The following is a 15241-nucleotide window of genomic DNA, read 5'->3' as shown; positions in this document are numbered from 1 at the left end:
TGAACATTGCATTTGAGCTGGAAAGATTCCCCAATTTCCTAGTCTGGCATCAGGAAGGGGAAGAAGGGCCAGGTCTCCTGGTCTGGAGCTGGCTTCAGGCAGCACAGACCAAACCAGCAGAGCCCAGCACCAGGACCAGGCCAGGGCAGGCTTAGGGTCAGGATGAGCCTGACTCAGGAGGTGAAGCCTTTCCTTCTGCCCCCCTCCTGCTGCCCCACAGCTCTCCTGAGCCCGGGGAGAGCTTCTGGACCCTCCCTGTGCCCTGGGGCTGAGGCCAGAGGGAAGCTGGTGACAGATAAGGAGCCCTTGTCACTCTGAAGCACTTCTCCTGAACTTCAGGTGCTTGAGGGGCCCCACAGAGGCTGCACTGGCCTCGTGCAGGTGCCCTCAGGGGTTAATGCAGCCCCTCCAAATGAATTCAGGGAGTTCCTCAACATGAGGAAGCACAGAGAGAAAAGGATAAAAGGATTCATTCTGGTTTGCCCTGAGCCTGCCCTCAGAGAGAGTTGGAAACCTCCATGTTCTCTTAGGAAAGCAAGAAAATAACCATGTCCCCTCTTCTGCAGGCTGATCTCAATCTTTAGGGCTCCTCAGGTGCCCCTTCATGTCCCTGCAGTGGGTCCCAGCTTGGTGCCTCTCCTTGCTCAGCTCCCAGGGCAGAGCAGGCAGGTTATTGAGTATGGACTGACACAGGACTACAAGGATCTGCTCTGATTTCTCCTCTGCTCCTCTCCCAGCCATTGCCAACCTCCCTTTTGCCTGTTTGTCTGCAGCTGAGCACTGAGATGACAATTCCCAGAGCTCCTTCCTGAGCAGCAGCAGGAGCCAGTTTGGAGCCCACTGAGGGGTTAAGGTTGTTTTCCCCACATCCACATTGTGTTTCACCTGCCCTTTCCTTGCCCACACTCCTCATACCCTTTGATCCTCCTGCAAACTTTCCCAATCATTCTTTGCAGCAACTTCCATGACAATTCCTGCCTCCCCACCAATTACCACTGAATTTTCTGCTGTTTTTCCTGAATTATTTAAGACTGTGTGGACCAGGGTGGGTCCCAGAACTGATCCCTGCAAACCTCAGATGGAAATCCTCCATGGGGGTTGGTGTCCAAGCACCACCTGGTCACATTCCTGGTCCCAGGCTCTCCAGGAGAAGCCAACCTGAGTAAGAGGGGGTCTGCTTTGGAGAGCATGGAAGAAGCAATAGGTCCTGTAAGATAAACAGGAGTGTTGAGGAAGATCCTCCACCCAGCAAGAGGCTTCTCCATGGAGGAGTTCTCTTCAAGCCCTTTTTCTGTCCTGTATGTGCATGTCTGTCCTCAGGTCTGTCCAGTCTGTTCATCCCCTGGCCTGGGATCCCATGGAGCAATTCTGCAGAGCTGGATTTTCATAGAATCAGAGAATCCCAGACTCGTTTGGGTTGGATGGGACCTCAAAGATCCCCTGGTTCCAGCCCCTGCCATGGGCAGGGATGACACCCACTGGACAGCCCTGTTTTCTCCTGGGATAGTGCAGGAGTGGCCATCAGGGAAAGGTTCTTCCTCCCGAGGGTGCTGGGCACTGCCCAGGCTCCTCCCAATGGTCCCCAAGGCTGCCAGAGCTCCAGGATGAAATTAGATTAAACCCAAGGAAACCCAAGATTAAATTAGATTAAACCCAAGTAACTTCTTCACTTACTCAGGAGCACCAGAGGCACGTTACATGTGGAAATTAAGAACCATTTGAAACAGCCTTGGTAGGTCAAAGTATTTAATTTCAGTAGTATTTAATTTAATTTCAGTGTTTGGACACCGCTCCCAGGGATGCTCAGGGTGGAACTGTTGGGGAATCTGGGCAGGGTTGGACTCCATCCTTGGGGATCCCTTCCAGCTCAGGATATTTCAGGATTCTGTGATTCCAACCAAGCCATGGAGATGCTGCATTCCCTCCCCTTGGCTTTCAGCCTCGTTGTGTCCCAAAGGCTGCAGCAGACCCACTACCACCTCAGTTTGCCCAGCAGCTTTCCCCTGTGCACCCCTTGAGAAGGGGAGAAGCAGAGGAATCCAACTTCACTTTGTTCCTCCCTCCAGTTCACTCTTGTTTCCATTCAAAACAGCTTGGAAAACAATAGCCAAAAATAACCAGGCTGGCAGGGAGGGCTGGAGGGAGAGGCCACTGCTATGGCAACTGCCATCACTGCCTGCCCTGCTGGGGAGGCAGAGCTGCACATTTGTCTCTATTCCCCAGAAGATTGGCTCAGCCCCAGCCCCAGGCATGCCCCGAGCCAGTCTCTCTTTGGGTGGGCAAACTGGCACCTCACCCACTGGGCACTGCTGGGCTGGTGAAGGACAGCCAGGAACAAACAAAAAATAAAACCTGGGTGTCACCACATTTCACAGAGAAAAGCAAGGCACAGTTCTTCCCAAGAATATTTCTGAGATACATTCTCTGAACCTCAGAGAAAGGAAAATTCTTATCTCATTTGCTGTGCCTGTGTTGTGCCAAAGCAGAATGCAGTGTGGGGATTGTTTACTCACAGTGATGGTGTTTTGGCTCCTGTCAGGGCCAGGTGGGTGTCAGGACTGTCACTGACAGTCACGAGATTCTGGGCAGTTGTGCAGAGTTGAGTGCTGGGCAGACTCAGTTTAGATGTACTGTAACATAGTGTAATATAATATAGAATAATATAGTATAACAAAGTAATTAATTTGCCTTCTGATATCAATGGAGTCCTCCTCGTCACTCCTCCTCTTCTTCAGGGGCAAAAATATCCACTGTACCTGGGGGCTGCAAGTGTTTGGAAGTGGGTGGAAAAGAGCAGAGCTGTGGTTTCTGTGCTGGGTCTCCCCCTCCATCCTTGCAAAGGTTTCATGAGCACGGCCACAACAAGGCAGAGATGCTTAAAAACAAAAATAACCCAGCCAAGGGCAGCCAGAGAGTGCTCTTAGGGTGACAGCACGGGCTGGATGTGAGAGGATGAGATGTTTAAAAGGTTTGAAAGCAAACCTAAAGCCAGATCAAAAAGACAGGCACTGCATGGTGTAAAACCCCCTCAGGCTTTTCCAGATCACTTCAGACTCCTCAAGGAGGTGGTGGCTTGAGGCTGGAGTAAATGGCATGGGGAGGTTTGGGCTGCCCAAGCACCCCTCCTCTCCCAGCAGCAGCTGGGCCCCTCTGGCTCCTTGGCCAGCCCAGCCCCATCTCCTTCCCTCTCTGGGGGAGCCAAGACCTCGCTCACAAGCTGTGTGAGGAGATTTGTTAGTGCTGGTTTTGGGTTTCAAGCTTTGGGTTTCAAGCTTGGTCTTTACCCAAATATTCTTGAGTTCATCTGAAATGCCCCAAAGCAGCACTGGCCCTGGAGGGCTCTGCTGTCCCTTTCCTGCCATTTATTGGTGAAGGTAGAATTCCTGTAGGTTTGAACATCCCAGAACCTGCAGGTGAGCCACGTTTTTGGGTCACACTCAGGTTTCTTCAGAGCAGGAAAGCCACATCCAGGCCTTCTGCTGAGGTCCCACATACAGGGCTGAGTGGGAGCAGGAACCTCCACGTCTGGCCCAGAGTCACGAGGAAAAAAAAATTCATTCTCAGCCTTTATTTTTTTCCCCCTGAAGCTACAGCTTGTCAACGTCTCCCCTGAAATAAACCCAGGGAAGGTACAATTGGATTAAACCCGAGTAACTTCTTCACTTACTCAGGAGCATTAGAGGCACCTTACACATGGAAATTAAGTACCATTTGAAACATCCTGCATTGGCAGGTCAAAGTATTTAATTTCAGCTTTTAAATAGCATTTCCTTCCGGAGTTTTCCCTCACCCACTTCATTCAGCTGAAGTCAACACAGCTCCTGGTGTTTGTCTGATGAAGGACTTGTCACATCACAGGTTCCATTTCTGCTCATCTCTGCTCTGGTTTTCAGCTTTCCTCCAAAGGAGCAGCCAGGCTCTTGCCTCAGAGCTGTGGAAAGCCTGAGGTCCTGGCATGTTCCCAGCTGGATTCCTCTCCAGCCCTGCCACCCTGGCATTGCCTGGGCACTCTCAGGAAGAGCCAGCAGGGGCCACATGCTCCTAGTTTGAGGACTGGAAACCAATTCAGAGACAACAAACTCCTCCAAACTCCTGAGGGAGGGAGCAGGGCTGGGCTGCAGAGCCAGGACTCATTGGTATCACAGAATCATTAATTTTGGAAAAGCCCTCTGAGATCATCGGGCCCTGCCATTAACCCAGCCCTGGGATCACCTCTAAAGCCCTCCCCAGGCACTACACCCACACTTTTTTTTGGATCCTTTGAGTGATGGTGACTGCACCACTGCTTAGGGAAGCCTGTGCCAATGCCTGGCCACCCTTTCCAGGAAGAAATTTTTCCTAATATCCAAACTAAACCTCTTCTGGGGCAGCTTGAGGCCATTTCCTCTCTCTCTGTCACTTTTTACCTGGGAGAAAAGACCCAAATCTCCATCTCCAGAATGTGCCCAGGGTAGCCCTAATATTCAGGCTGGAGCAGCTCCAGGGGGTCTTTTCCATCCTAAATGATTCTATGATTCCAAAATCATCAACAATTAACCCAGCACTAAACTGTGTCCCTAATCCACATCTCCTTTAAATCCCTCCAGAGGTGTGGCTTTGTGTCTTGGTGTTTTTCCATGACCTTGTGAGGTTTCAGTGGTGAAAAACCCACCTGAGAACCTGCCAGAGCTGATTTGACCTGAGGAAGGGGATAACCTAAAGAATTACAGAGTGGTTTGGGTCAGAAGGGACCTTTAGGATCATCACATCCCAAGCCCTGCCATGGGCAAAGACAACACATCTCCCCTGGCACAGCTGGAGACAGGAAGGTGCTGCCAGGTGTGACAAACTTGGAGCTGCACATGAGGCTGGTGGCAGGACTGCCACCTGGGCAGGCACAGAGTCATTCTGGGTCATGGAATTGTTCAGGCTGGAAATGGGATTTAACATCCTGGAGTCCAACCCACATCTCTGCAGCCACAGCAGGACAGGCTTCCGGGGGCCTGGCAGGGTCAGGATCCGCCAGGGATGACAGGGGAGGGCTGGTGGCTTCCTGGGACACCTCGCTGTCCCCCCTGCCCCCCTGGGCAGGCACAGGTGCCATGGGCTGTGGAGTTTGGGATGCAGCCAGGAGCAGGGAGCCTTTCCTTCCTTCCTTCCTTGCAGCTGCAGCAGGAAAGCAGTGGCAGGGAGCTGAGGGGGAGGATGGGCTTTTTTGTCCTCCTTTCATGTTGGCACTGACATCCCCTGGGTCAAGAGTGGCTCTTCCACGGGAGCAGCCCTGCAGAGCCGTGCCCCGGACCCACCGGAGACGCCCACCGCCGCCACCTCCTCCCAGCTGCGCAGAAAATCCCCGGCGTCCCTGCCCTGGCCGGGCTCTGCCGCCTCGCCTGGCTCTCGGTACAGTATCTGCCGGCCCCCTCCCTGCTCCTCGGGCTTTGTCAAAGCACATTTCCCAATTAGAGGATAAAAATATTCCATTCCTGACTCCGCGAGCTATCGATTTTGCCTGTAGCTGTGGAGGGGGCGAGGGCGGGCGTGTGCGGGGTAGGGAGAGGTGAAGGGCTGCAGGCACGAAGTGCAGCTGCCTCCCCCCTACCCCTTTATTATTATTGTTATTATTCATCCCGGTGAAAAGCAGCGAGCAGGACTGGTTAGCTCAGCTGACCACTGATAGAGAACAGGGGATCGATACTTAATTGACACAGGCTGGGCAGCCGGAGCAGGGATTGGAGATGGGGAAAGGCTTCTGGGAGGAGGGAGGGGAAGAGGAGAGAAGGAACAAAAGCCAGGGAAAGGAGGAGAGGCAGGGAGAGGGTGGGAGGAGCGGGGAAATAATGAAGGAAGAGGCAGAGAGGCCGGGGAGCTCCCGGAGCGCGGCGTGCCCCGCGGGAGCTCTGCCCTAGGAGCGGCTCCAGCCCGGCGGTGGCGGGACAGCAGCGGTGACAGCGTGTCAGGGACTGTCCCGTGGGTATCACAGCCTCTTTGTGAGCAAGGTGAGGGCTCTGTCCTCTGTTGGGCACCCTCAGCACAGCCAAGTGCCCAGGGCCAGCACTGCCAGCTGTCCCTGCTTGCCCACCATCGTCGGGAGAGGGACAAGCACTGAGTGTCCCAAACAGTGCCCAGGGAACAGCCTGCTGGCCTGGGGTCTGTGCCAGCAGCTCACCAACCACCAAACAAGTCACCCCAGACTGGCTGGGGTTGGAAGGTGCTGCCAGCTGTCCCTGCTTGCTCACCATCACCGGGAGAGGGACAAGCCATGAGTGTGGCTCCAGTGACAGAAGCACCTCCAGGAGAACCCAACAGTGCCCAGGGAACAGCCTGCTGGCCTGGGATCTCTGCCACCAGCTCGGGGTGTAGCTCCTCCTCCCTGTGTGTCCCTCCCGAGGCAGTACAGCCCGTCTCATGTGCTGTATCTGCCTCTAGGGATGGGCTGAGCTCCCCAAACCTCACTCTCCAGGCTCTGCTAATGCCTCCCAGAGCTGTTGGAAGGCTGAGTTTGAGCACAGCTCAGGCAGTGAAGCTGCTCTAGACAGTGGCTGGTCTAGACAGCCCAAGAAAGGGGTTGGAATGAGGTCTTTAAGGTCTCTTCCAAACCAAACCAGTCTGGGATTCTATGATTCTGTGATTTGTTTTCTCTCCTTGGTCATCTTCTCGCTGCCCAACCCTGCCAACCCAGCTCACAGGGCGGGGTCCCACTGAGCCCAGGTGTGTCACCTGGTGGCCCTGCTTACTCCAGTCCCTTGAGAAGAGCAAGTTTTGAGTGCTCAGCAGAGCCCACAGGGCCCTGATTTATTGGGAGAAGCCCTGAGCAGGTTGGGGAGGGCACAGAGGCCAGGTGAGGTACCAGACCTGGCCACACCCTCGTTCCAGTCAGCTTCAGTGAGGGCCCCAGCAGAGCCTCTCCCCTGGGTGGGGCACCAGGTTTACAAGGAAAATGTCTACAAACTGGAGAACCATGAAGGGAATGGACAGGAATAGGAGGTTTGGCCTTTGAGGAAGAGTAGAAGGCAGTGAGTTCACGTGCTCCAGAAGGAACAAGAGAGCAGCAAATCCAGAAGGACAGGACACTGGCTGGTTTCTTCTCCATCTCAGATAAGGGGAGGACAGAAGAAACCAAGCCAGGCTGAAGATGGGCTCCTGGGCAGCAGCCAGCTTCTTTCTGAGGATTTTGGTGGCCTTTGGTGGCCCTGAACATGATTGCTACAGAGGTCTGGGGGAGGACAAGGTGGACATACCTGCAGAACTCCAAGAGATACTGCATGTGGTACAGAGGTCTACAAAGGGAACTTTGACCAGAAGAACAGAAAATTGCTGAACTTCTCCAGGACTTGGCTACTCCAAAGTGCTGGGCACAACATCCTTGGGGCCTTATGCTGGGCCAGGAAGGGAAAAGCCAAGACATGTCTTGACCTTCAAAGTCCTTCAGCTGCCCACAGCAGGGGCTGCTCTACCCTTGGAGCAGAGCTGGGCTCTCAAGCCAAGACAGAGGCAGCAGGACCCTTCCATGGGCAAAAGGCTCCTCATCCCTGCCTGTGGAATAAGAGGGATGAACTTTCCCAAGCCTGAAGGTCACTTTTCTTCCTCTTTCATTTTCTTCTTGGCCCTTCCAGTTCTCTCACCCACCATTCAATGGGACACCCATGCACAGAGTCTTCAAGGCTGACCTTCACCAGCACCTCCCACCACACAACCCAGCTGTCCAGAGGGAGGCTGGCTGGCCTCGAGCAGAGCCCAGCAGAGCCTGTGGCTGCCTCCCGGTCAGCAGGAAGAAGAAGGCTCTTTCAGGCATCTTCTCCTGCTTCAGGTGTTTCAACCTACACAGAGCATGGAGACGCACCTGGAAGTGCCTGGATGGCGAAGGGTCAGACCCTCTTCCCACCCGTTGCCCATGGATGGGAAAGGCAGATTTATTTAATTTGTCTTGGCACCAACCAAAAAGAGCTTTGAAAGCAGGATTGGGATGGTGGGAAAACAGCATTTTGATTTTATTTGTTGTTTGTATGGACTCTTAGAGGCCCAGCCTGAGATTGGCTCCTTGTTCAGGTGTGGGCCCCACCAGGCCATGGCAGAGGGCACCTCACAGCAGGGCCTGCCTCGTCACTCTTGATCTATAACATGTCAGCCTTAAAAGGATCCTCTCCATCTCCTTAAACAATGCATTGCTGCCGTCCATCTCTCCCATTAATGCATCAAAAATCATTAGGCATTTCTATGGAGACCCATCGCCATAAACGCAGCCTCCAAATGCACTCCGGCACTAAAGTGGCCAAAGTAAACTGAGGCGACTCCTGCGGTAAAACCCTCTCCTCACTCCCCCATCCCACCCCAGCCCTCCCCCAGCCCTCGCTGTCTCTCTTCCCTCGATCAATTTTATGGTGCTTGCCTGGGGTTCATTAATGTTTCCGGAATCTCTCTGTGCCCTGTTTAAAAATTCTTAATTAAGCAAGGTTTTTTTGTTTACACTTGAACTAATTACACTTTTAAACCCGACAATAAAACATCAGCTCTGGGCCATTAGGGCCCGCCACGGGCAGGCAATTCAGGAACTGCCATGCTCTGCAAGGAGATAGGAAGGCCGGGGATGCAGCCTAGCTTCCGTCAAGAGGACGCCAGGATCTTCACCGGCTACATGGAGATGGGGGCCAAGGGTTCCAGGAGCCAGATGTCCCCTTCAGCTCTTCCTCGTTCCCTCCGGATGCTCCTTCCCTCCGAGATAAGGCCTGGCAGAGGAGATGGATGGGGAGGTGTCCTCTCCCGGGCTCGTCGCTGTTTGCCACGCTTGGGTTCTCCACACAAGCAGCTTGTTTTTCCAGAGTTGGCCCAGCAATGAGTGGTGGGGGGAATGGAGGCCTGGGGAGCCATGGGGCTCGTGGAGGAGGTAGGCCTGGGATGGCGGTGGTTGGGCTGTGGCCAACAGGCCGGGCTGGAGCAGTGGTCTGGACCCATGGAGGGGCTCTCCCAGGTGGCCAAGGAGCAGAAGAGATGGAGCAGAACCTGTGGGACACGTCTGTCCCTATCAGCAAGGGAATGTGCCCCAGCTGAGTGTGGAGCACACCTCAGGAGCTTGGGCTCAGCTTCTCAGCACTACAGAAAACTCTTTTTTCCTGGCCATAGGCTGCCTTGGGCTTTGTGTGTCCATCCCTGGGGACAGGAGCTGAGCTGGGATGCTCAGTCCTTGGGGTGGTGGCAGGAGACCCTTCAGGCAGGAGATGGTGCAGCTGGTGGTGAACACAGGGTCACCCCTGCCCAACACCATGAATTCCCAAAAGTGCCCATGAGCACAGAAACAGGGCTCACCCAGGAGCTGTTCTGCTCCAATCACGACCAGCAGGTGCTGGTCACGAGCTCACCTCCCACCACAATGGTGGCTCTCCAGACACCAGCTCTAAACTGGTATTTCCTGCCTTCTCCCATGCAAAAATACCCTTCCTGACATCAGGAAGGCCCATGGGGCAGGATGAAGTTAGGGCAGGATGACTTTGGGACATGAGGAAGGTGGGAGATGAAGATGGGAATGGGGCAGGGAATGGGGCAATAAGGTTGGGAGCCTTTGGGACATGTCAGTGGTGGCCATGTGGTGAAGGGAGGGCAGGACAAGGCGGAGCACTGGTCCCTGCATGTTGGCAGCTCTTGGTGGCCTCATATTCCTGATTTCTGTGAGGCTCCTGCTCTTGTACGACCCCAACAGCAGAGGGGTGGAAATCCTCCATATCCCACCCAGCCAGCAGCCTCTTGCAGGTCCTCAAGGCCCCACCAAGAGGAAAAGGGGAAACCAAGTCCTGACGGGCCAACTTTTGCTCAGATGCTTTCCTGAGATCCTCACCAGAGGGAAAAAACAGAGTTCCAGAGCTCCTTCTGCAAAAGCATCTGTGGCAATTGAGCCTCTGGAAAATCCTTTCAGCAGGGCATTCAGATTGGATGCGAAACATTTCTTCACTGGAAATGTGGTCAGGCACTGGCACAGCTTCCCCTGGGAGTGACCATCCCTGGAAATGTTCAAAAGCCATGTGGATGAGGTTCAGTGCAGAAACAAAGCTGGGTTAATGGTTGGACTCAAAGATCTTGGAGGTCTTTTCCAACCTTAACAATTCCATGATTCTGTGACTTTCTCTTCCCCCACCCGGGGAGCTTTTGCAGTGCAACAAACGCTCTGAGCAGGACCAAATCATCACATCCAGCCCTATACCCTGCTCCCCACCGTGCTCCATCCCAAAAGGCTGCCCCCAGCACTGCTGCCTTTTGGAAATCCCTTTCCCTCCCTGTTGCCAGCAGGGAAATTGGAAAAAATGTCTCACCCTCACCAAGATCCCTACAACCAAGCTCCTTGATAAACTCCCCCACACGGTGAGAAATGGGGCTTCAAAGACATTGGTTTTTTCCATAGATATTTATTTTAAAAATAAAAATCAATACATAAAATTTTTTGGGGGAAATATTGCATTTTTAACAGAAAAAAAAAACCCCCAAAGGTTTTTGTGAGCCTAATTCATAAATAAACCAGTGGATTTTCTTGGAAAGATGGGAGGAGGACAGGACCAGAATTGTCTGTTCCAACACACCAATCTTTCTTCTCTCCTCTCATTTTTGAAGCGGAAAACTTCACATTTTGTGAGAGTACTTGAACCAAAACCCGAGGAAAGAGCTGATTCCTTCCTCACGATCGCCGCTGCCCGTGTGAGCTCCCAGCCCTCCTCCTGGCCAGGAGCGGGAGCGCAGCTGCAGCAGCGGCTCCGTCTCCTCCTCAGCCAGAAATACTCTGATTTTGGGGTTATTTTATTCATTCTGGACTCGACCCGTTTGGTGTCAGCTGCTGCTTCGTGTGAAATCTGCCTGGACCAGTCCCAGGGGGATGTCAGCTTGCCGTGCTGCCTCTGGAGCAGGAATTCCCCGGTGATGTTCCCGGGGAAATTTTACCCTGGCACAGCAGGGTCCGACCTTGACCCAGCAGAGGTTGGAAGGAAGGAAAGTCCATGGCCTTCTTGAGAGGGGCACAGAGCAGGGGAGCAGCTCCCCAGGATTCCCAAACTACTGAGAGCTCTGGGGTATAAGAGGCTGAGCCTGCCCCGGCCATGGGCACTGACCCAGAAACCCCCCCTGTGCTGGGCTGAGCCCCCAGCGTGGGCAGCAGGGGAGGGGGGGATTCTGCCCCTCTGCCCCTGTGCTCAGGTGAGACCCCACCTGCAGAGCTGCCCCAGCCCTGGGCAACAACAGCAGGAGGATGTGGAGCTGCTGGAGCCAGGCCAGAGGAGGCCACGGAGATGCTGCAAGGGCTGGAGCCCCTCTGCTCTGGAGCCAGGCTGGGAGAGCTGGGGGTGCTCCCCTGGACAAGAGAAGGCTCCAGGGAGAGCTCAGAGCCCCTGGCAGGGCCTGAAGGGGCTCCAGGAGAGCTGGAGAGGGACTGGGGACAAGGCCTGGAGGGACAGGACCCAGGGAATGGCTCCCACTGCCAGAGGGCAGGGCTGGATGGGATCTTGGGCAGGAATTGTTCCCTGGCAGGGTGGGCAGGCCCTGGCCCAGGGTGCCCAGAGCAGCTGGGGCTGCCCCTGGATCCCTGGCAGTGCCCAAGGCCAGGCTGGACAGGGCTTGTCTGGGATTTTGGGATGTGGCACCAGCCTGGGGTGCATCCCCTCCTCAGCCCATAGTCCCCCTGCACTCAGCAGCTGGAGCTGGGCAAGGCATGGCCATGCAACAGCAGCCATACAGTGTGACACAATCTGGTATAAAGGGACAAAGCCACCCCAGGCTGCTGCCAAGGGCGCAGAAGGGAGCAGGAGGAGAGTGTGAGGCTGCTGGGAGGGGGAAGGGTGAGGAGGGAAAGGAGGAAGGAGCAGCAAGAACAGGGCTGGGTTTGCAGCAGGTTCCTCTCAGGGTGATTGGCTCAGGGTGCATCGATCCAGGTGTGATCAGAACTTTGTATTTGCTGCACAGGGGAGGGGGAGAGAAGCTCCAAGGGGATGAAAATACCAAGGATGGGAAATCTGGAGGTGGAAGTTTTCCTGTCCCTCCTATTGCTCTGGATGAAGGCAAAGTAACAGATCCCAAATTCCTGTCAGTTCCATCCCAGTGCCAGCATGGAGCATCCCAAGAATGCCATAAGGCACATGGAGAACACAGTTCAGAGGATCAGTCTTATCTCTGGGAGCACCTTGGATGCCAAATCCAACTCCTGTGCATGTCACACTCTCCCTCAGCACCTTCTCCTCCTCCTCCCAAGACCTCCTTCACAGACCCCCCCCCCTTCAGAGGACCTGAGCTGAGCCCAGCAAACTCATCACACCTGTAACACAGGTGGGCTCCAGCCAGCCTGGTTAAATCCACATGAAAATATGGAACTGAATATGGAATAAATCATGAGACACCATGTCTGGGTGCTTTGGTTTTCCTTGAATGCCTACAGGCATCCACAGGAGCCGGGAAGGCCCAGAGAGGTTGGAGAGGAGATCACCTCCCTCTGCTCCCCCTGCCCACCTCCTGGGAGGGGTCTTTGGGGTGATAAATCTCCCTGGTTAACTGAGAGCAACATTTGGGGAGCATTTACTGCAGGAAAAATGCCCAAAATGGTGGAGAAGAAAAACAGCTCAGCACTGTGTGGGGTTTGATCCATAGGGAAGAGGACAGAGAGGCAGGAGAGGATGAAGGAGCAAATCAAGGCAGGGGAACCACACCTCTCCTGGCATGAGGAGTCACCCCTGGCTGTCCTGCTGGCTGGGACAGAGGAGAGGGGACAAACCTCTGAGCATGGGTGAGCTGATGCCCCTCACACACCTACCTGCCTGTCTTCATTTTCCCCAATTTCTCTTTCCTCAGCAAGGCCTGGAGGAAAACTGCTGCTCCTGGAAATGTCAGGCAGAATTTGCTCTTCAGGGTGGGAAGCAGGAGGGACAGGATGGGAGCAGAGGGGAGCAGGGATGAGCAGCTGCAGGTTTTGTTTTGCCTGGGGAGGGATGAGGGGGAACAGCTCATGTGTGTCCCCCAGAATTAGGTCAGGACCCCTCAGTGGGGTTTGAGGTTGCCCCAGAACTCTCCCACAGCCGTGTCCCTGCAGCCTGGGGCTGAATGGGGTTTGTAGAGGGCTGGGGCAGGAATTTGCTGGGTTAACAACCCCACACTCCCCCCCAGCCAAGTGTCCCTCCATGCTCATGCCTGCCCCCCACCCGCCCCATCATTTGCTGCTCCCCTGCTCCATGGGGAGAGCCTCCACCCCACAACCCCTCCAGCACTAAATCCCAGCCCCTAAAGAGCCCCCCAGGGCGGGCAGCTTCCCGCATCCCTTTCCCCTTCCCGCAGCCAACATAATGGCCGGAGCGCGGCCAGGCTGCAGCCCCCTCCTCCTCCCTCGCCCTGCCCCTGTTTCCATTTTATGAGCTTTTTCTTGCTATAAATATGGTTTTGAGAGCCCATTTATCAGGTCCTGCAGCTCTGGAGTCAGCCTGCCGCGCTGCCCATGGCAGGTCAGAATTGACTCGTATGATATTAGAATTGCTATTGATCCCTTCGGCACCTCGCCCCGCTCCCGGCTCCGTGACCCGGTGTCAGGCTGGGCAGCTCCGGCCGCCCCGCGCCTCCCCCTCGCCGCTCCCATCCCTCTGCTCATCCCGGGGCTGGGATCGGCTCCCTGGCACCCTGTGCGCCTTCACCCGGCCCCCGCGTCCCCCCACGGGTCCTTTATCCCCGCCATCGCCTCCCCCCAGGGGGTGCTGAGCCACCCAGAGCTGCTCTGTGCACAGAGCTGGGTGACTCCCAAGGGAAAATCCCGCTCGGCTCTGGGGGGCTGCCAAAGCTCTGAGCCCACTGCACGAGGAATTTGGGGCTGAGACGGGTGTGGCACCCCCAAAAGGCTGTCAAACCCTCAGTGCCTCAGTTTCCCTGCCTCCAAAGGGAAGGATCTTCACCCCCTTTTCCAACAGGATTCCAGACAGAGGGCCACTGAAGTCTCGAGTTGTTTTAGTTGTTGCTTTTATCAACACAGGCAAATACCACCAACGATTTGAAAGGAATTAACCTGGTTTCTTGCATCCCTGTTTCCGGAGGGACCTATGCAGGTTCCTGCTCTGCTGGAAGCCTTTCAGCAGTTTCCCAAAACACTGTGATTTGCACCCCCAGGTTCCTTTGACCTCCTATCAAATCTCCATTTTTCTTTCCCCTATTTTTCGCTAGAGAAGGAGCCTGCTTTCTGGTCCCTCTTGAACACAATGAAGGGCACCAAAGGAAAAGAGCAGGCAGCAGGATCAAGCCATGTGGGAGAAGGTTCTTCTCCATGGGAATATCCCCTGCAACAGCAAGATGCTGCAGACACTGCAAGGGTGGTCAGGAGCAAGGAACATTTCCATGGAAGACAAACTATCCATGGCCATGCACAGCCAAGACACCAACCCTGCCCCTGAGGGCTGCAGGACTAGCTGGGGCTGCATCTCTCGTGGGGAGGACATTTCATAGCCATACGTGGTCATCCACGGCTGTGTGTGGGCACGGATGGTGGCGAGTGGTCATGTGTGGTTGTACCCAGCTGGGCAGTGATACAGGGCTGTCTGTGGTCATCTGTGGCTGTGTGTAGTCATGGATGGTGGTGAATGGTCACGCGTGGTCACCTATGCTCGTACATGGTCAGCCATGGTGGCGAGTGGTCACGTGTGGTCATACACAACTGTGCAAGGTAATCTTTGGTTGTGTATGATTGCGTGTGCTCATGGATGGTGGTGAGTGGTCATGTGCGATCATGCATGATTGTTCATGGTCATACATGACAGTGAGTGGCCATACATGGAAATATAGGGTTGACTGTGGTCATGCGTGGTCAAGTGTGGTGGTGTGTGGTCACAGATGGTGATGAGGGGGTTGTGGAGGTCATACAGAGTTGTGCATGGGAATACAGAAATGTCTGTGATCATGTGTGGTTTTGTGTGGTCATGGACAGTGGTGAATGGTCATGCATGTCCATCCATGGTTGTAGATAGTCAGCCGTGGTTGTACATGGTCAGCCATGGTGGCAAGTGGTTGTGTGTGGTTATACATGGTTGTTTGAGGTGACATTTGGTTGTACAATGTTGTGTGTGGATTTGTGTGGTCATGGGTGGTAAGGAATGATCACACATGGTCATTCATGGTTGCACATGGTCATGAACAGTGGTGAGTGGTGGTGTGTGGTCATGGATGGTGGGGAGTGGTCACGTGTGGTCATTCATGGTTTTACATCATCAGCCATGGTGATGAGTGGTTGTGTGTGGTCATGTGTGGTCATGTGTGGTCATCCATGGTCAGC

Source organism: Haemorhous mexicanus, chromosome 29 (genome assembly GCF_027477595.1).
Source record: "Haemorhous mexicanus isolate bHaeMex1 chromosome 29, bHaeMex1.pri, whole genome shotgun sequence".
NCBI classification, from domain to species: Eukaryota; Metazoa; Chordata; class Aves; order Passeriformes; family Fringillidae; genus Haemorhous; species Haemorhous mexicanus.
This window is presented reverse-complemented; position numbering follows the sequence as displayed.